Source organism: Ranitomeya imitator, chromosome 1 (assembly GCF_032444005.1).
Source record: "Ranitomeya imitator isolate aRanImi1 chromosome 1, aRanImi1.pri, whole genome shotgun sequence".
Taxonomy (NCBI): domain Eukaryota; kingdom Metazoa; phylum Chordata; class Amphibia; order Anura; family Dendrobatidae; genus Ranitomeya; species Ranitomeya imitator.
The window spans coordinates 847,992,976-848,014,263 of NC_091282.1; the positions used below are offsets into that span (position 1 = coordinate 847,992,976).

General features: G+C 35.2%; 11 non-coding genes across 11 annotated transcripts; all 11 read left to right on the top strand.

The window, feature by feature from the left end:
* Window positions 1-2,886: 2,886 nt before the first annotated feature.
* TRNAR-UCU (transfer RNA arginine (anticodon UCU)) lies at window positions 2,887-2,972 on the top strand. Its single transcript is given in 2 exon segments — window positions 2,887-2,923; window positions 2,937-2,972. It is a non-coding gene; the product is annotated as a tRNA-Arg (tRNA).
* Window positions 2,973-4,437: 1,465 nt separating this feature from the next.
* Window positions 4,438-4,523, top strand: TRNAR-UCU (transfer RNA arginine (anticodon UCU)). The gene is given in 2 exon segments: window positions 4,438-4,474; window positions 4,488-4,523. It is a non-coding gene; the product is annotated as a tRNA-Arg (tRNA).
* Window positions 4,524-6,096: 1,573 nt separating this feature from the next.
* On the top strand, window positions 6,097-6,182 carry TRNAR-UCU (transfer RNA arginine (anticodon UCU)). Its single transcript is given in 2 exon segments — window positions 6,097-6,133; window positions 6,147-6,182. It is a non-coding gene; the product is annotated as a tRNA-Arg (tRNA).
* Window positions 6,183-7,647: 1,465 nt separating this feature from the next.
* Window positions 7,648-7,733, top strand: TRNAR-UCU (transfer RNA arginine (anticodon UCU)). Its single transcript is given in 2 exon segments — window positions 7,648-7,684; window positions 7,698-7,733. It is a non-coding gene; the product is annotated as a tRNA-Arg (tRNA).
* A 1,484-nt stretch (window positions 7,734-9,217) lies between these two features.
* On the top strand, window positions 9,218-9,303 carry TRNAR-UCU (transfer RNA arginine (anticodon UCU)). The gene is given in 2 exon segments: window positions 9,218-9,254; window positions 9,268-9,303. It is a non-coding gene; the product is annotated as a tRNA-Arg (tRNA).
* Window positions 9,304-10,787: 1,484 nt separating this feature from the next.
* On the top strand, window positions 10,788-10,873 carry TRNAR-UCU (transfer RNA arginine (anticodon UCU)). The gene is given in 2 exon segments: window positions 10,788-10,824; window positions 10,838-10,873. It is a non-coding gene; the product is annotated as a tRNA-Arg (tRNA).
* Window positions 10,874-13,971: 3,098 nt separating this feature from the next.
* TRNAR-UCU (transfer RNA arginine (anticodon UCU)) lies at window positions 13,972-14,057 on the top strand. Its single transcript is given in 2 exon segments — window positions 13,972-14,008; window positions 14,022-14,057. It is a non-coding gene; the product is annotated as a tRNA-Arg (tRNA).
* Window positions 14,058-16,104: 2,047 nt separating this feature from the next.
* On the top strand, window positions 16,105-16,190 carry TRNAR-UCU (transfer RNA arginine (anticodon UCU)). The gene is given in 2 exon segments: window positions 16,105-16,141; window positions 16,155-16,190. It is a non-coding gene; the product is annotated as a tRNA-Arg (tRNA).
* A 1,465-nt stretch (window positions 16,191-17,655) lies between these two features.
* TRNAR-UCU (transfer RNA arginine (anticodon UCU)) lies at window positions 17,656-17,741 on the top strand. The gene is given in 2 exon segments: window positions 17,656-17,692; window positions 17,706-17,741. It is a non-coding gene; the product is annotated as a tRNA-Arg (tRNA).
* A 1,465-nt stretch (window positions 17,742-19,206) lies between these two features.
* On the top strand, window positions 19,207-19,292 carry TRNAR-UCU (transfer RNA arginine (anticodon UCU)). The gene is given in 2 exon segments: window positions 19,207-19,243; window positions 19,257-19,292. It is a non-coding gene; the product is annotated as a tRNA-Arg (tRNA).
* A 1,483-nt stretch (window positions 19,293-20,775) lies between these two features.
* TRNAR-UCU (transfer RNA arginine (anticodon UCU)) lies at window positions 20,776-20,861 on the top strand. Its single transcript is given in 2 exon segments — window positions 20,776-20,812; window positions 20,826-20,861. It is a non-coding gene; the product is annotated as a tRNA-Arg (tRNA).
* The last annotated feature ends 427 nt before the right edge of the window (window positions 20,862-21,288 follow it).

Genomic DNA, 21,288 nt, shown 5'->3' on the forward strand with positions numbered 1-21,288 from the left:
AGGCTCATTGACCCAAAGGATAGCAGATAGGGCACAATTCATTATTGCATATTTTTGGTCTAGTGTTTGGTGTTCTATGTCCTGTTTTCAGTAGTCCCAAGTTCTTTTTTTAATTTGAACCTTTTTAAAAGTTGATTTTTTATGTGTTTATAAGATATTTCTTTACGATCTCTACTGTCTGGATTTGGGGTTTCTAGATATTTTTGGCTTATTTTTCAACTATAACTTAACAAAATGCAAATTTGGCACAAGCATACTCCAGTCCATCCATAGATTGAGGATATGTTTTTTTGTTATGAATTTTAGGTCATTATGCAAAACGTGGACATTCTTTGGCTAAAAAGTGGCAAAACAAGTTTAAAGATGAGAACAGAGTGATATCAGCTGCCTTGTCCTCATAAACACTTTCTGCTTCGCTAACGAGATCACTGAATTCATGTAAGTAGGTAATTTTTGGAGAGCTGAAATTCAGCAGAAATTAGTTTTTTGTGATTAAGTTTATTTTTATGGTAAGAAATTAGTTTATAATTTTGGACAAATCATCTGATCTCTTTTCATAATAATCTAGACTTAACACAAATTACCACTATAAAATCTGAAGCAGTAAACTTTGTGAAAGCCAAATTTTGTATCAGTCTGAAAACTTGTGGCCATTAATGTACAGTCCTAGATATTTTTAGAAAAACTGTAAAAGGAAAAAATGAGGAAAGGAAAAACTTCTAAAGAAAAGCATAGCTGACTGCTAAAGTCAGGATATCTACAGGAGCACTCCAGAAAATTTACCAGCATTAATTTGGACTTAAACAAATGTTCTCTGATAGTCTTATCATATGGCTAAAATTATTTCCTTTGTTTTGACTAATATCCTTCCCAAACCAGTGTCCCATTAGCGTGCAACGAAACTGATGTTCCAAGCCATTTTTCTCGGATTAAGTTTCTGAGGCTCAGTGGCTACTGCATTGAAGATGTAGAAAGTAAAAAAGATCAAAGCTTGAGAGTTAGAAACCAACCAAAGGAACCCCTTTTGTAGTCTTGCATACATTATTGTCCCACACTTTACCAACAGGGAACTCTGTTAGTAATTTAAAATTAACTCCTGGCATATAAGACTAAAAAAGTGCATGTAATGAGTTTTATTATGAAATAGATCTTTCTCTTTTACATTATATGCTTTTTCTTTCTGATCAGTTTTAACTTTACAAATAGGAAAACAAGAGTAAAATTGCAAAAAGAAAAGAAATCTTTCTGTTACCAGTCATCAGGAAAATGTTGAGTGTCTAGATTTGACAAAACACCTACTTCAAGTAAAAGACTTGTGGCTCTGTGGCGCAATGGATAGCGCATTGGACTTTTAGGGAACTGATGTGATTCAAAGGTTGTGGGTTCGAGTCCCACCAGAGTCGTATTTTGAAGTTTGTGTGACATTTATACTTTGTCTCAGTTGTTGTTGGAAATATGAAAAAGGAAAAGTTAAGGTATCAGATCTGGGCTTCATATTAATGTTTAGAGAAAATTAGAAGTCGTATTTAGGTTTGAACTTGTCAAAGAACGTAGAAAGAGCAGATACTGAAGGCTCATCGACCCAAAGGATAGCAGATAGGGCACAATTCATTATTGCATATTTTTGGTCTAGTGTTTGGTGTTCTATGTCCTGTTTTCAGTAGTCCCAAGTTCTTTTTTTAATTTGAACCTTTTTAAAAGTTGATTTTGTATGTGTTTATAAGATATTTCTTTACGATCTCTACTGTCTGGATTTGGGGTTTCTAGATATTTTTGGCTTATTTTTCAACTATAACTTAACAAAATGCAAATTTGGCACAAGCATACTCCAGTCCATCCATAGATTGATGATATGTTTTTTTGTTATGAATTTTAGGTCATTATGCAAAACGTGGACATTCTTTGGCTAAAAAGTGGCAAAACAAGTTTAAAGATGAGAACAGAGTGATATCAGCTGCCTTGTCCTCATAAACACTTTCTGCTTCGCTAACGAGATCACTGAATTCATGTAAGTAGGTAATTTTTGGAGAGCTGAAATTCAGCGGAAATTAGTTTTTTGTGATTAAGTTTATTTTTATGGTAAGAAATTAGTTTATAATTTTGGACAAATCATCTGATCTCTTTTCATAATAATCTAGAGTTAACACAAATTACCACTATAAAATCTGAAGCAGTAAACTTTGTGAAAGCCAAATTTTGTATCAGTCTGAAAACTTTTGGCCATTAATGTACAGTCCTAGATATTTTTAGAAAATCTGTAAAAGGAAAAAATGAGGAAAGGAAAAACTTCTAAAGAAAAGCATAGCTGACTGCTAAAGTCAGGATATCTACAGGAGCACTCCAGAAAATTTACCAGCATTAATTTGGACTAAAACAAATGTTCTCTGATAGTCTTATCATATAGCTAAAATTATTTCCTTTGTTTTGACTAATATCCTTCCCAAACCAGTGTCCCATTAGCGTGCAACGAAACTGATGTTCCAAGCCATTTTTCTCGGATTAAGTTTCTGAGGCTCAGTGGCTACTGCATTGAAGATGTAGAAAGTAAAAAAGATCAAAGCTTGAGAGTTAGAAACCAACCAAAGGAACCCCTTTTGTAGTCTTGCATACATTACTGTCCCACACTTTACCAACAGGGAACTCTGTTAATAATTTAAAATTAACTCCTGGCATATAAGACTAAAAAAGTGCATGTAATGAGTTTTATTATGAAATAGATCTTTCTCTTTTACATTATATGCTTTTTCTTTCTGATCAGTTTTAACTTTACAAATAGGAAAACAAAAGTAAAATTGCAAAGAGAAAATAAATCTTTCTGTTACCAGTCATCAGGAAAATGTTGAGTGTCTAGATTTGACAAAACACCTACTTCAAGTAAAAGACTTGGGCTCTGTGGCGCAATGGATAGCGCATTGGACTTCTAGGGAACTGATGTGATTCAAAGGTTGTGGGTTCGAGTCCCACCAGAGTCGTATTTTGAAGTTTGTGTGACATTTATACTTTGTCTCAGTTGTTGTTGGAAATATGAAAAAGGAAAAAAAAAGTATTAATGTTTAGAGAAAATTAGAAGTCGTATTTAGGTTTGAACTTGTCAAAGAATGTAGAAAGAGCAGATACTGAAGGCTCATTGACCCAAAGGATAGCAGATAGGGCACAATTCATTATTGCATATTTTTGGTCTAGTGTTTGGTGTTCTATGTCCTGTTTTCAGTAGTCCCAAGTTCTTTTTTTAATTTGAACCTTTTTAAAAGTTGATTTTTTATGTGTTTATAAGATATTTCTTTACGATCTCTACTGTCTGGATTTGGGGTTTCTAGATATTTTTGGCTTATTTTTCAACTATAACTTAACAAAATGCAAATTTGGCACAAGCATACTCCAGTCCATCCATAGATTGATGATATGTTTTTTTGTTATGAATTTTAGGTCATTATGCAAAACGTGGACATTCTTTGGCTAAAAAGTGGCAAAACAAGTTTAAAGATGAGAACAGAGTGATATCAGCTGCCTTGTCCTCATAAACACTTTCTGCTTCGCTAACGAGATCACTGAATTCATGTAAGTAGGTAATTTTTGGAGAGCTGAAATTCAGCAGAAATTAGTTTTTTGTGATTAAGTTTATTTTTATGGTAAGAAATTAGTTTATAATTTTGGACAAATCATCTGATCTCTTTTCATAATAATCTAGACTTAACACAAATTACCACTATAAAATCTGAAGCAGTAAACTTTGTGAAAGCCAAATTTTGTATCAGTCTGAAAACTTGTGGCCATTAATGTACAGTCCTAGATATTTTTAGAAAAACTGTAAAAGGAAAAAATGAGGAAAGGAAAAACTTCTAAAGAAAAGCATAGCTGACTGCTAAAGTCAGGATATCTACAGGAGCACTCCAGAAAATTTACCAGCATTAATTTGGACTAAAACAAATGTTCTCTGATAGTCTTATCATATGGCTAAAATTATTTCCTTTGTTTTGACTAATATCCTTCCCAAACCAGTGTCCCATTAGCGTGCAACGAAACTGATGTTCCAAGCCATTTTTCTCGGATTAAGTTTCTGAGGCTCAGTGGCTACTGCATTGAAGATGTAGAAAGTAAAAAAGATCAAAGCTTGAGAGTTAGAAACCAACCAAAGGAACCCCTTTTGTAGTCTTGCATACATTATTGTCCCACACTTTACCAACAGGGAACTCTGTTAGTAATTTAAAATTAACTCCTGGCATATAAGACTAAAAAAGTGCATGTAATGAGTTTTATTATGAAATAGATCTTTCTCTTTTACATTATATGCTTTTTCTTTCTGATCAGTTTTAACTTTACAAATAGGAAAACAAGAGTAAAATTGCAAAAAGAAAAGAAATCTTTCTGTTACCAGTCATCAGGAAAATGTTGAGTGTCTAGATTTGACAAAACACCTACTTCAAGTAAAAGACTTGTGGCTCTGTGGCGCAATGGATAGCGCATTGGACTTCTAGGGAACTGATGTGATTCAAAGGTTGTGGGTTCGAGTCCCACCAGAGTCGTATTTTGAAGTTTGTGTGACATTTATACTTTGTCTCAGTTGTTGTTGGAAATATGAAAAAGGAAAAGTTAAGGTATCAGATCTGGGCTTCATATTAATGATTAGAGAAAATTAGAAGTCGTATTTAGGTTTGAACTTGTCAAAGAACGTAGAAAGAGCAGATACTGAAGGCTCATCGACCCAAAGGATAGCAGATAGGGCACAATTCATTATTGCATATTTTTGGTCTAGTGTTTGGTGTTCTATGTCCTGTTTTCAGTAGTCCCAAGTTCTTTTTTTAATTTGAACCTTTTTAAAAGTTGATTTTGTATGTGTTTATAAGATATTTCTTTACGATCTCTACTGTCTGGATTTGGGGTTTCTAGATATTTTTGGCTTATTTTTCAACTATAACTTAACAAAATGCAAATTTGGCACAAGCATACTCCAGTCCATCCATAGATTGATGATATGTTTTTTTGTTATGAATTTTAGGTCATTATGCAAAACGTGGACATTCTTTGGCTAAAAAGTGGCAAAACAAGTTTAAAGATGAGAACAGAGTGATATCAGCTGCCTTGTCCTCATAAACACTTTCTGCTTCGCTAACGAGATCACTGAATTCATGTAAGTAGGTAATTTTTGGAGAGCTGAAATTCAGCGGAAATTAGTTTTTTGTGATTAAGTTTATTTTTATGGTAAGAAATTAGTTTATAATTTTGGACAAATCATCTGATCTCTTTTCATAATAATCTAGAGTTAACACAAATTACCACTATAAAATCTGAAGCAGTAAACTTTGTGAAAGCCAAATTTTGTATCAGTCTGAAAACTTTTGGCCATTAATGTACAGTCCTAGATATTTTTAGAAAATCTGTAAAAGGAAAAAATGAGGAAAGGAAAAACTTCTAAAGAAAAGCATAGCTGACTGCTAAAGTCAGGATATCTACAGGAGCACTCCAGAAAATTTACCAGCATTAATTTGGACTAAAACAAATGTTCTCTGATAGTCTTATCATATAGCTAAAATTATTTCCTTTGTTTTGACTAATATCCTTCCCAAACCAGTGTCCCATTAGCGTGCAACGAAACTGATGTTCCAAGCCATTTTTCTCGGATTAAGTTTCTGAGGCTCAGTGGCTACTGCATTGAAGATGTAGAAAGTAAAAAAGATCAAAGCTTGAGAGTTAGAAACCAACCAAAGGAACCCCTTTTGTAGTCTTGCATACATTACTGTCCCACACTTTACCAACAGGGAACTCTGTTAATAATTTAAAATTAACTCCTGGCATATAAGACTAAAAAAGTGCATGTAATGAGTTTTATTATGAAATAGATCTTTCTCTTTTACATTATATGCTTTTTCTTTCTGATCAGTTTTAACTTTACAAATAGGAAAACAAAAGTAAAATTGCAAAGAGAAAATAAATCTTTCTGTTACCAGTCATCAGGAAAATGTTGAGTGTCTAGATTTGACAAAACACCTACTTCAAGTAAAAGACTTGGGCTCTGTGGCGCAATGGATAGCGCATTGGACTTCTAGGGAACTGATGTGATTCAAAGGACAAAACACCTACTTCAAGTAAAAGACTTGTGGCTCTGTGGCGCAATGGATAGCGCATTGGACTTCTAGGGAACTGATGTGATTCAAAGGTTGTGGGTTCGAGTCCCACCAGAGTCGTATTTTGAAGTTTGTGTGACATTTATACTTTGTCTCAGTTGTTGTTGGAAATATGAAAAAGGAAAAAAAAAGTATTAATGTTTAGAGAAAATTAGAAGTCGTATTTAGGTTTGAACTTGTCAAAGAATGTAGAAAGAGCAGATACTGAAGGCTCATTGACCCAAAGTATAGCAGATAGGGCAGAATTCATTATTGCATATTTTTGGTCTAGTGTTTGGTGTTCTATGTCCTGTTTTCAGTAGTCCCAAGTTCTTTTTTTAATTTGAACCTTTTTAAAAGTTGATTTTTTATGTGTTTATAAGATATTTCTTTACGATCTCTACTGTCTGGATTTGGGGTTTCTAGATATTTTTGGCTTATTTTTCAACTATAACTTAACAAAATGCAAATTTGGCACAAGCATACTCCAGTCCATCCATAGATTGATGATATGTTTTTTTGTTATGAATTTTAGGTCATTATGCAAAACGTGGACATTCTTTGGCTAAAAAGTGGCAAAACAAGTTTAAAGATGAGAACAGAGTGATATCAGCTGCCTTGTCCTCATAAACACTTTCTGCTTCGCTAACGAGATCACTGAATTCATGTAAGTAGGTAATTTTTGGAGAGCTGAAATTCAGCAGAAATTAGTTTTTTGTGATTAAGTTTATTTTTATGGTAAGAAATTAGTTTATAATTTTGGACAAATCATCTGATCTCTTTTCATAATAATCTAGACTTAACACAAATTACCACTATAAAATCTGAAGCAGTAAACTTTGTGAAAGCCAAATTTTGTATCAGTCTGAAAACTTTTGGCCATTAATGTACAGTCCTAGATATTTTTAGAAAAACTGTAAAAGGAAAAAATGAGGAAAGGAAAAACTTCTAAAGAAAAGCATAGCTGACTGCTAAAGTCAGGATATCTACAGGAGCACTCCAGAAAATTTACCAGCATTAATTTGGACTAAAACAAATGTTCTCTGATAGTCTTATCATATGGCTAAAATTATTTCCTTTGTTTTGACTAATATCCTTCCCAAACCAGTGTCCCATTAGCGTGCAACGAAACTGATGTTCCAAGCCATTTTTCTCGGATTAAGTTTCTGAGGCTCAGTGGCTACTGCATTGAAGATGTAGAAAGTAAAAAAGATCAAAGCTTGAGAGTTAGAAACCAACCAAAGGAACCCCTTTTGTAGTCTTGCATACATTATTGTCCCACACTTTACCAACAGGGAACTCTGTTAGTAATTTAAAATTAACTCCTGGCATATAAGACTAAAAAAGTGCATGTAATGAGTTTTATTATGAAATAGATCTTTCTCTTTTACATTATATGCTTTTTCTTTCTGATCAGTTTTAACTTTACAAATAGGAAAACAAGAGTAAAATTGCAAAAAGAAAAGAAATATTTCTGTTACCAGTCATCAGGAAAATGTTGAGTGTCTAGATTTGACAAAACACCTACTTCAAGTAAAAGACTTGTGGCTCTGTGGCGCAATGGATAGCGCATTGGACTTCTAGGGAACTGATGTGATTCAAAGGTTGTGGGTTCGAGTCCCACCAGAGTCGTATTTTGAAGTTTGTGTGACATTTATACTTTGTCTCAGTTGTTGTTGGAAATATGAAAAAGGAAAAGTTAAGGTATCAGATCTGGGCTTCATATTAATGTTTAGAGAAAATTAGAAGTCGTATTTAGGTTTGAACTTGTCAAAGAACGTAGAAAGAGCAGATACTGAAGGCTCATCGACCCAAAGGATAGCAGATAGGGCACAATTCATTATTGCATATTTTTGGTCTAGTGTTTGGTGTTCTATGTCCTGTTTTCAGTAGTCCCAAGTTCTTTTTTTAATTTGAACCTTTTTAAAAGTTGATTTTGTATGTGTTTATAAGATATTTCTTTACGATCTCTACTGTCTGGATTTGGGGTTTCTAGATATTTTTGGCTTATTTTTCAACTATAACTTAACAAAATGCAAATTTGGCACAAGCATACTCCAGTCCATCCATAGATTGATGATATGTTTTTTTGTTATGAATTTTAGGTCATTATGCAAAACGTGGACATTCTTTGGCTAAAAAGTGGCAAAACAAGTTTAAAGATGAGAACAGAGTGATATCAGCTGCCTTGTCCTCATAAACACTTTCTGCTTCGCTAACGAGATCACTGAATTCATGTAAGTAGGTAATTTTTGGAGAGCTGAAATTCAGCAGAAATTAGTTTTTTGTGATTAAGTTTATTTTTATGGTAAGAAATTAGTTTATAATTTTGGACAAATCATCTGATCTCTTTTCATAATAATCTAGACTTAACACAAATTACCACTATAAAATCTGAAGCAGTAAACTTTGTGAAAGCCAAATTTTGTATCAGTCTGAAAACTTTTGGCCATTAATGTACAGTCCTAGATATTTTTAGAAAAACTGTAAAAGGAAAAAATGAGGAAAGGAAAAACTTCTAAAGAAAAGCATAGCTGACTGCTAAAGTCAGGATATCTACAGGAGCACTCCAGAAAATTTACCAGCATTAATTTGGACTAAAACAAATGTTCTCTGATAGTCTTATCATATGGCTAAAATTATTTCCTTTGTTTTGACTAATATCCTTCCCAAACCAGTGTCCCATTAGCGTGCAACGAAACTGATGTTCCAAGCCATTTTTCTCGGATTAAGTTTCTGAGGCTCAGTGGCTACTGCATTGAAGATGTAGAAAGTAAAAAAGATCAAAGCTTGAGAGTTAGAAACCAACCAAAGGAACCCCTTTTGTAGTCTTGCATACATTATTGTCCCACACTTTACCAACAGGGAACTCTGTTAGTAATTTAAAATTAACTCCTGGCATATAAGACTAAAAAAGTGCATGTAATGAGTTTTATTATGAAATAGATCTTTCTCTTTTACATTATATGCTTTTTCTTTCTGATCAGTTTTAACTTTACAAATAGGAAAACAAGAGTAAAATTGCAAAAAGAAAAGAAATATTTCTGTTACCAGTCATCAGGAAAATGTTGAGTGTCTAGATTTGACAAAACACCTACTTCAAGTAAAAGACTTGTGGCTCTGTGGCGCAATGGATAGCGCATTGGACTTCTAGGGAACTGATGTGATTCAAAGGTTGTGGGTTCGAGTCCCACCAGAGTCGTATTTTGAAGTTTGTGTGACATTTATACTTTGTCTCAGTTGTTGTTGGAAATATGAAAAAGGAAAAGTTAAGGTATCAGATCTGGGCTTCATATTAATGTTTAGAGAAAATTAGAAGTCGTATTTAGGTTTGAACTTGTCAAAGAACGTAGAAAGAGCAGATACTGAAGGCTCATCGACCCAAAGGATAGCAGATAGGGCACAATTCATTATTGCATATTTTTGGTCTAGTGTTTGGTGTTCTATGTCCTGTTTTCAGTAGTCCCAAGTTCTTTTTTTAATTTGAACCTTTTTAAAAGTTGATTTTGTATGTGTTTATAAGATATTTCTTTACGATCTCTACTGTCTGGATTTGGGGTTTCTAGATATTTTTGGCTTATTTTTCAACTATAACTTAACAAAATGCAAATTTGGCGCAAGCATACTCCAGTCCATCCATAGATTGATGATATGTTTTTTTGTTATGAATTTTAGGTCATTATGCAAAACGTGGACATTCTTTGGCTAAAAAGTGGCAAAACAAGTTTAAAGATGAGAACAGAGTGATATCAGCTGCCTTGTCCTCATAAACACTTTCTGCTTCGCTAACGAGATCACTGAATTCATGTAAGTAGGTAATTTTTGGAGAGCTGAAATTCAGCAGAAATTAGTTTTTTGTGATTAAGTTTATTTTTATGGTAAGAAATTAGTTTATAATTTTGGACAAATCATCTGATCTCTTTTCATAATAATCTAGACTTAACACAAATTACCACTATAAAATCTGAAGCAGTAAACTTTGTGAAAGCCAAATTTTGTATCAGTCTGAAAACTTTTGGCCATTAATGTACAGTCCTAGATATTTTTAGAAAAACTGTAAAAGGAAAAAATGAGGAAAGGAAAAACTTCTAAAGAAAAGCATAGCTGACTGCTAAAGTCAGGATATCTACAGGAGCACTCCAGAAAATTTACCAGCATTAATTTGGACTAAAACAAATGTTCTCTGATAGTCTTATCATATGGCTAAAATTATTTCCTTTGTTTTGACTAATATCCTTCCCAAACCAGTGTCCCATTAGCGTGCAACGAAACTGATGTTCCAAGCCATTTTTCTCGGATTAAGTTTCTGAGGCTCAGTGGCTACTGCATTGAAGATGTAGAAAGTAAAAAAGATCAAAGCTTGAGAGTTAGAAACCAACCAAAGGAACCCCTTTTGTAGTCTTGCATACATTATTGTCCCACACTTTACCAACAGGGAACTCTGTTAGTAATTTAAAATTAACTCCTGGCATATAAGACTAAAAAAGTGCATGTAATGAGTTTTATTATGAAATAGATCTTTCTCTTTTACATTATATGCTTTTTCTTTCTGATCAGTTTTAACTTTACAAATAGGAAAACAAGAGTAAAATTGCAAAAAGAAAAGAAATATTTCTGTTACCAGTCATCAGGAAAATGTTGAGTGTCTAGATTTGACAAAACACCTACTTCAAGTAAAAGACTTGTGGCTCTGTGGCGCAATGGATAGCGCATTGGACTTCTAGGGAACTGATGTGATTCAAAGGTTGTGGGTTCGAGTCCCACCAGAGTCGTATTTTGAAGTTTGTGTGACATTTATACTTTGTCTCAGTTGTTGTTGGAAATATGAAAAAGGAAAAGTTAAGGTATCAGATCTGGGCTTCATATTAATGTTTAGAGAAAATTAGAAGTCGTATTTAGGTTTGAACTTGTCAAAGAACGTAGAAAGAGCAGATACTGAAGGCTCATCGACCCAAAGGATAGCAGATAGGGCACAATTCATTATTGCATATTTTTGGTCTAGTGTTTGGTGTTCTATGTCCTGTTTTCAGTAGTCCCAAGTTCTTTTTTTAATTTGAACCTTTTTAAAAGTTGATTTTGTATGTGTTTATAAGATATTTCTTTACGATCTCTACTGTCTGGATTTGGGGTTTCTAGATATTTTTGGCTTATTTTTCAACTATAACTTAACAAAATGCAAATTTGGCACAAGCATACTCCAGTCCATCCATAGATTGATGATATGTTTTTTTGTTATGAATTTTAGGTCATTATGCAAAACGTGGACATTCTTTGGCTAAAAAGTGGCAAAACAAGTTTAAAGATGAGAACAGAGTGATATCAGCTGCCTTGTCCTCATAAACACTTTCTGCTTCGCTAACGAGATCACTGAATTCATGTAAGTAGGTAATTTTTGGAGAGCTGAAATTCAGCGGAAATTAGTTTTTTGTGATTAAGTTTATTTTTATGGTAAGAAATTAGTTTATAATTTTGGACAAATCATCTGATCTCTTTTCATAATAATCTAGAGTTAACACAAATTACCACTATAAAATCTGAAGCAGTAAACTTTGTGAAAGCCAAATTTTGTATCAGTCTGAAAACTTTTGGCCATTAATGTACAGTCCTAGATATTTTTAGAAAAACTGTAAAAGGAAAAAATGAGGAAAGGAAAAACTTCTAAAGAAAAGCATAGCTGACTGCTAAAGTCAGGATATCTACAGGAGCACTCCAGAAAATTTACCAGCATTAATTTGGACTAAAACAAATGTTCTCTGATAGTCTTATCATATAGCTAAAATTATTTCCTTTGTTTTGACTAATATCCTTCCCAAACCAGTGTCCCATTAGCGTGCAACGAAACTGATGTTCCAAGCCATTTTTCTCGGATTACCGTATATACTCGAGTATAAGCCGAGATTTTCAGCCCAAATTTTTGGGCTGAAAGTGCCCCCCTCGGCTTATACTCGAGTCACGGTAGCGGTGGGGTCGGCAGGTGAGGGGGTGAGGGCGCTGAGGCATACTTACCTAGTCCCAGCGATCCTCGCGCTGTCCCTGCCGTCCCACGGGCTTCGGCGCTGCAGCTTCTTCCTCTCTTCAGCGGTCACGTGGGACCGCTCATTACAGAAATGAATAAGCGGCTCCACCTCCCATAGGGGCGGAGCCGCTTATTCATTTCTCTAATCAGCGGTGCCGGTGACCGCTGATAGAGAAAGAAGCTGCGGCACCGAAGACAGGAGGGGACAGCGCGAGGATCGCCAGGACTAGGTGAGTATGTTATATTCACCTGTCCTCGTTCCAGCCGCCGGGCGCCGATCCATCTTCCCGGCCGGCGCCTCCATCTTCCCGGCGTCTCTGCTCTCTGACTGATCAGGCAGAGGGCGCGATGACGCATACAGTGTGCGCGGCGCCCTCTGCCTGATCAGTCAGAGCAGAGACGCCGGGAAGATGGAGGCGCCGGAACGAGACGCCGGGAGCTGCAATCAAGGGAGGTGAGTATGTGTTTTTTTTTCTTTATTGCGGCAGCGGCGGCACAAATTTATGTGGAACATCTATGGGGCACAGTGAACGGTGCAGAGCACCGTATATGGCACAGCACAGCTATGGGGCACAATGAACGGTGCAGAGCACCGTATATGGCACAGCACAGCTATGGGGCACAGTGAACGGTGCAGAGCACCGTATATGGCACAGCACAGCTATGGGGCACAATGAACGGTGCAGAGCACCGTATATGGCACAGCTAGGGGGGGCACAGTGAACGGTGCAGAGCACCGTATATGGCACAGCACAGCTATGGGGCACAGTGAACGGTGCAGAGCACCGTATATGGCACAGCTAGGGGGGGCACAGTGAACGGTGCAGAGCACCGTATATGGCACAGCTAGGGGGGGCACAGTGAACGGTGCAGAGCACCGTATATGGCACAGCACAGCTATGGGGCACAGTGAACGGTGCAGAGCACCGTATATGGCACAGCACAGCTATGGGGCACAGTGAACGGTGCAGAGCACCGTATATGGCACAGCACAGCTATGGGGCATAGTGAACGGTGCAGAGCACCGTATATGGCACAGCACAGCTATAGGGCACAGTGAACGGTGCAGAGCACCGTATATGGCACAGCTATGGGGCACAGTGAACGGTGCAGAGCACCGTATATGGCACAGCTATGGGGCACAGTGAACGGTGCAGAGCACCGTATATGGCACATCTATGGGGCACAATGAACGGTGCAGAGCACCGTATATGGCACAGCTAGGGGGCATAATGAACGGTGCAGAGCACTATATGGTTCACACCTATGGGGAAATATGAACGGTGCAGAGCACTATATGGCACAGCTATGGGGAAATAATGATCTATTTTTATTTTTGAAATTCACCGGTAAATGCTGCATTTCCACCCTAGGCTTATACTCGAGTCAATAAGTTTTCCCAGTTTTTTGTGGCAAAATTAGGGGGGTCGGCTTATACTCGGGTCGGCTTATACTCGAGTATATACGGTAAGTTTCTGAGGCTCAGTGGCTACTGCATTGAAGATGTAGAAAGTAAAAAAGATCAAAGCTTGAGAGTTAGAAACCAACCAAAGGAACCCCTTTTGTAGTCTTGCATACATTACTGTCCCACACTTTACCAACAGGGAACTCTGTTAATAATTTAAAATTAACTCCTGGCATATAAGACTAAAAAAGTGCATGTAATGAGTTTTATTATGAAATAGATCTTTCTCTTTTACATTATATGCTTTTTCTTTCTGATCAGTTTTAACTTTACAAATAGGAAAACAAAAGTAAAATTGCAAAGAGAAAAGAAATCTTTCTGTTACCAGTCATCAGGAAAATGTTGATTGTCTAGATTTGACAAAACACCTACTTCAAGTAAAAGACTTGGGCTCTGTGGCGCAATGGATAGCGCATTGGACTTCTAGGGAACTGATGTGATTCAAAGGTTGTGGGTTCGAGTCCCACCAGAGTCGTATTTTGAAGTTTGTGTGACATTTATACTTTGTCTCAGTTGTTGTTGGAAATATGAAAAAGGAAAAGTTAAGGTATCAGATCTGGGCTTCATATTAATGTTTAGAGAAAATTAGAAGTCGTATTTAGGTTTGAACTTGTCAAAGAACGTAGAAAGAGCAGATACTGAAGGCTCATCGACCCAAAGGATAGCAGATAGGGCACAATTCATTATTGCATATTTTTGGTCTAGTGTTTGGTGTTCTATGTCCTGTTTTCAGTAGTCCCAAGTTCTTTTTTTAATTTGAACCTTTTTAAAAGTTGATTTTGTATGTGTTTATAAGATATTTCTTTACGATCTCTACTGTCTGGATTTGGGGTTTCTAGATATTTTTGGCTTATTTTTCAACTATAACTTAACAAAATGCAAATTTGGCACAAGCATACTCCAGTCCATCCATAGATTGATGATATGTTTTTTTGTTATGAATTTTAGGTCATTATGCAAAACGTGGACATTCTTTGGCTAAAAAGTGGCAAAACAAGTTTAAAGATGAGAACAGAGTGATATCAGCTGCCTTGTCCTCATAAACACTTTCTGCTTCGCTAACGAGATCACTGAATTCATGTAAGTAGGTAATTTTTGGAGAGCTGAAATTCAGCGGAAATTAGTTTTTTGTGATTAAGTTTATTTTTATGGTAAGAAATTAGTTTATAATTTTGGACAAATCATCTGATCTCTTTTCATAATAATCTAGAGTTAACACAAATTACCACTATAAAATCTGAAGCAGTAAACTTTGTGAAAGCCAAATTTTGTATCAGTCTGAAAACTTTTGGCCATTAATGTACAGTCCTAGATATTTTTAGAAAAACTGTAAAAGGAAAAAATGAGGAAAGGAAAAACTTCTAAAGAAAAGCATAGCTGACTGCTAAAGTCAGGATATCTACAGGAGCACTCCAGAAAATTTACCAGCATTAATTTGGACTAAAACAAATGTTCTCTGATAGTCTTATCTGGAGTACTGTGTCCAGTTTTGGGCACCGGTGCTCAGGAAGGATATAATGGAACTAGAGAGAGTACAAAGGAGGGCAACAAAATTAATAAAGGGGATGGGAGAACTACAATACCCAGATAGATTAGCGAAATTAGGATTATTTAGTCTAGAAAAAAGACGACTGAGGGGCGATCTAATAACCATGTATAAGTATATAAGGGGACAATACAAATATCTCGCTGAGGATCTGTTTATACCAAGGAAGGTGACGGGCACAAGGGGGCATTCTTTGCGTCTGGAGGAGAGAAGGTTTTTCCACCAACATAGAAGAGGATTCTTTACTGTTAGGGCAGTGAGAATCTGGAATTGCTTGCCTGAGGAGGTGGTGATGGTGAACTCAGTCGAGGGGTTCAAGAGAGGCCTGGATGTCTTCCTGGAGCAGAACAATATTGTATCATACAATTATTAGGTTCTGTAGAAGGACGTAGATCTGGGTATTTATTATAATGGAATATAGGCTGAACTGGATGGACAAATGTCTTTTTTCGGCCTTACTAACTATGTTACTATGTTACTATGTTATCATATAGCTAAAATGATTTCCTTTGTTTTGACTAATATCCTTCCCAAACCAGTGTCCCATTAGCGTGCAACGAAACTGATGTTCCAAGCCATTTTTCTCGGATTAAGTTTCTGAGGCTCAGTGGCTACTGCATTGAAGATGTAGAAAGTAAAAAAGATCAAAGCTTGAGAGTTAGAAACCAACCAAAGGAACCCCTTTTGTAGTCTTGCATACATTACTGTCCCACACTTTACCAACAGGGAACTCTGTTAATAATTTAAAATTAACTCCTGGCATATAAGACTAAAAAAGTGCATGTAATGAGTTTTATTATGAAATAGATCTTTCTCTTTTACATTATATGCTTTTTCTTTCTGATCAGTTTTAACTTTACAAATAGGAAAACAAAAGTAAAATTGCAAAGAGAAAAGAAATCTTTCTGTTACCAGTCATCAGGAAAATGTTGATTGTCTAGATTTGACAAAACACCTACTTCAAGTAAAAGACTTGGGCTCTGTGGCGCAATGGATAGCGCATTGGACTTCTAGGGAACTGATGTGATTCAAAGGTTGTGGGTTCGAGTCCCACCAGAGTCGTATTTTGAAGTTTGTGTGACATTTATACTTTGTCTCAGTTGTTGTTGGAAATATGAAAAAGGAAAAAAAAAGTATTAATGTTTAGAGAAAATTAGAAGTCGTATTTAGGTTTGAACTTGTCAAAGAATGTAGAAAGAGCAGATACTGAAGGCTCATTGACCCAAAGGATAGCAGATAGGGCACAATTCATTATTGCATATTTTTGGTCTAGTGTTTGGTGTTCTATGTCCTGTTTTCAGTAGTCCCAAGTTCTTTTTTTAATTTGAACCTTTTTAAAAGTTGATTTTTTATGTGTTTATAAGATATTTCTTTACGATTTCTACTGTCTGGATTTGGGGTTTCTAGATATTTTTGGCTTATTTTTCAACTATAACTTAACAAAATGCAAATTTGGCACAATCATACTCCAGTCCATCCATAGATTGATGATATGTTTTTTTGTTATGAATTTTAGGTCATTATGCAAAACGTGGACATTCTTTGGCTAAAAAGTGGCAAAACAAGTTTAAAGATGAGAACAGAGTGATATCAGCTGCCTTGTCCTCATAAACACTTTCTGCTTCGCTAACGAGATCACTGAATTCATGTAAGTAGGTAATTTTTGGAGATCTGAAATTCAGCGGAAATTAGTTTTTTGTGATTAAGTTTATTTTTATGGTAAGAAATTAGTTTACAATTTTGGACAAATCATCTGATCTCTTTTCATAATAATCTAGAGTTAACACAAATTACCACTATAAAATCTGAAGCAGTAAACTTTGTGAAAGCCAAATTTTGTATCAGTCTGAAAACTTTTGGCCATTAATGTACAGTCCTAGATATTTTTAGAAAAACTGTAAAAGGAAAAAATGAGGAAAGGAAAAACTTCTAAAGAAAAGCATAGCTGACTGCTAAAGTCAGGATATCTACAGGAGCACTCCAGAAAATTTACCAGCATTAATTTGGACTAAACCAAATGTTCTCTGATAGTCTTATCATATGGCTAAAATTATTTCCTTTGTTTTGACTAATATCCTTCCCAAACCAGTGTCCCATTAGCGTGCAACGAAACTGATGTTCCAAGCCATTTTTCTCGGATTAAGTTTCTGAGGCTCAGTGGCTACTGCATTGAAGATGTAGAAAGTAAAAAAGATCAAAGCTTGAGAGTTAGAAACCAACCAAAGGAACCCCTTTTGTAGTCTTGCATACATTACTGTCCCACACTTTACCAACAGGGAACTCTGTTAGTAATTTAAAATTAACTCCTGGCATATAAGACTAAAAAAGTGCATGTAATGAGTTTTATTATTAAATAGATCTTTCTCTTTTACATTATATGCTTTTTCTTTCTGATCAGTTTTAACTTTACAAATAGGAAAACAAAAGTAAAATTGCAAAAAGAAAAGAAATCTTTCTGTTACCAGTCATCAGGAAAATGTTGAGTGTCTAGATTTGACAAAACACCTACTTCAAGTAAAAGACTTGTGGCTCTGTGGCGCAATGGATAGCGCATTGGACTTCTAGGGAACTGATGTGATTCAAAGGTTGTGGGTTCGAGTCCCACCAGAGTCGTATTTTGAAGTTTGTGTGACATTTATACTTTGTCTCAGTTGTTGTTGGAAATATGAAAAAGGAAAAAAAAAGTATTAATGTTTAGAGAAAATTAGAAGTCGTATTTAGGTTTGAACTTGTCAAAGAATGTAGAAAGAGCAGATACTGAAGGCTCATTGACCCAAAGGATAGCAGATAGGGCACAATTCATTATTGCATATTTTTGGTCTAGTGTTTGGTGTTCTATGTCCTGTTTTCAGTAGTCCCAAGTTCTTTTTTTAATTTGAACCTTTTTAAAAGTTGATTTTTTATGTGTTTATAAGATATTTCTTTACGATCTCTACTGTCTGGATTTGGGGTTTCTAGATATTTTTGGCTTATTTTTCAACTATAACTTAACAAAATGCAAATTTGGCACAATCATACTCCAGTCCATCCATAGATTGATGATATGTTTTTTTGTTATGAATTTTAGGTCATTATGCAAAACGTGGACATTCTTTGGCTAAAAAGTGGCAAAACAAGTTTAAAGATGAGAACAGAGTGATATCAGCTGCCTTGTCCTCATAAACACTTTCTGCTTCGCTAACGAGATCACTGAATTCATGTAAGTAGGTAATTTTTGGAGAGCTGAAATTCAGCAGAAATTAGTTTTTTGTGATTAAGTTTATTTTTATGGTAAGAAATTAGTTTATAATTTTGGACAAATCATCTGATCTCTTTTCATAATAATCTAGACTTAACACAAATTACCACTATAAAATCTGAAGCAGTAAACTTTGTGAAAGCCAAATTTTGTATCAGTCTGAAAACTTTTGGCCATTAATGTACAGTCCTAGATATTTTTAGAAAAACTGTAAAAGGAAATAATGAGGAAAGGAAAAACTTCTAAAGAAAAGCGTAGCTGACTGCTAAAGTCAGGATATCTACAGGAGCACTCCAGAAAATTTACCAGCATTAATTTGGACTAAAACAAATGTTCTCTGATAGTCTTATCATATGGCTAAAATTATTTCCTTTGTTTTGACTAATATCCTTCCCAAACCAGTGTCCCATTAGCGTGCAACGAAACTGACGTTCCAAGCCATTTTTCTCGGATTAAGTTTCTGAGGCTCAGTGGCTACTGCATTGAAGATGTAGAAAGTAAAAAAGATCAAAGCTTGAGAGTTAGAAACCAACCAAAGGAACCCCTTTTGTAGTCTTGCATACATTATTGTCCCACACTTTACCAACAGGGAACTCTGTTAGTAATTTAAAATTAACTCCTGGCATATAAGACTAAAAAAGTGCATGTAATGAGTTTTATTATGAAATAGATCTTTCTCTTTTACATTATATGCTTTTTCTTTCTGATCAGTTTTAACTTTACAAATAGGAAAACAAGAGTAAAATTGCAAAAAGAAAAGAAATATTTCTGTTACCAGTCATCAGGAAAGTGTTGAAAGTCTAGATTTGACAAAACACCTACTTCAAGTAAAAGACTTGTGGCTCTGTGGCGCAATGGATAGCGCATTGGACTTCTAGGGAACTGATGTGATTCAAAGGTTGTGGGTTCGAGTCCCACCAGAGTCGTATTTTGAAGTTTGTGTGACATTTATACTTTGTCTCAGTTGTTGTTGGAAATATGAAAAAGGAAAAGTTAAGGTATCAGATCTGGGCTTCATATTAATGTTTAGAGAAAATTAGAAGTCGTATTTAGGTTTGAACTTGTCAAAGAACGTAGAAAGAGCAGATACTGAAGGCTCATTGACCCAAAGGATAGCAGATAGGGCACAATTCATTATTGCATATTTTTGGTCTAGTGTTTGGTGTTCTATGTCCTGTTTTCAGTAGTCCCAAGTTCTTTTTTTAATTTGAACCTTTTTAAAAGTTGATTTTTTATGTGTTTATAAGATATTTCTTTACGATTTCTACTGTCTGGATTTGGGGTTTCTAGATATTTTTGGCTTATTTTTCAACTATAACTTAACAAAATGCAAATTTGGCACAATCATACTCCAGTCCATCCATAGATTGATGATATGTTTTTTTGTTATGAATTTTAGGTCATTATGCAAAACGTGGACATTCTTTGGCTAAAAAGTGGCAAAACAAGTTTAAAGATGAGAACAGAGTGATATCAGCTGCCTTGTCCTCATAAACACTTTCTGCTTCGCTAACGAGATCACTGAATTCATGTAAGTAGGTAATTTTTGGAGAGCTGAATTTCAGCGGAAATTAGTTTTTTGTGATTAAGTTTATTTTTATGGTAAGAAATTAGTTTATAATTTTGGACAAATCATCTGATCTCTTTTCATAATAATCTAGAGTTAACACAAATTACCACTATAAAATCTGAAGCAGTAAACTTTGTGAAAGCCAAATTTTGTATCAGTCTGAAAACTTTTGGCCATTAATGTACAGTCCTAGATATTTTTAGAAAAACTGTAAAAGGAAAAAATGAGGAAAGGAAAAACTTCTAAAGAAAAGCATAGCTGACTGCTAAAGTCAGGATATCTACAGGAGCACTCCAGAAAATTTACCAGCATTAATTTGGACTAAAACAAATGTTCTCTGATAGTCTTATCATATAGCTAAAATTATTTCCTTTGTTTTGACTAATATCCTTCCCAAACCAGTGTCCCATTAGCGTGCAACGAAACTGATGTTCCAAGCCATTTTTCTCGGATTAAGTTTCTGAGGCTCAGTGGCTACTGCATTGAAGATGTAGAAAGTAAAAAAGATCAAAGCTTGAGAGTTAGAAACCAACCAAAGGAACCCCTTTTGTAGTCTTGCATACATTACTGTCCCACACTTTACCAACAGGGAACTCTGTTAATAATTTAAAATTAACTCCTGGCATATAAGACTAAAAAAGTGCATGTAATGAGTTTTATTATTAAATAGATCTTTCTCTTTTACATTATATGCTTTTTCTTTCTGATCAGTTTTAACTTTACAAATAGGAAAACAAAAGTAAAATTGCAAAGAGAAAAGAAATCTTTCTGTTACCAGTCATCAGGAAAATGTTGATTGTCTAGATTTGACAAAACACCTACTTCAAGTAAAAGACTTGGGCTCTGTGGCGCAATGGATAGCGCATTGGACTTCTAGGGAACTGATGTGATTCAAAGGTTGTGGGTTCGAGTCCCACCAGAGTCGTATTTTGAAGTTTGTGTGACATTTATACTTTGTCTCAGTTGTTGTTGGAAATATGAAAAAGGAAAAGTTAAGGTATCAGATCTGGGCTTCATATTAATGTTTAGAGAAAATTAGAAGTCGTATTTAGGTTTGAACTTGTCAAAGAACGTAGAAAGAGCAGATACTGAAGGCTCATCGACCCAAAGGATAGCAGATAGGGCACAATTCATTATTGCATATTTTTGGTCTAGTGTTTGGTGTTCTATGTCCTGTTTTCAGTAGTCCCAAGTTCTTTTTTTAATTTGAACCTTTTTAAAAGTTGATTTTGTATGTGTTTATAAGATATTTCTTTACGATCTCTACTGTCTGGATTTGGGGTTTCTAGATATTTTTGGCTTATTTTTCAACTATAACTTAACAAAATGCAAATTTGGCACAAGCATACTCC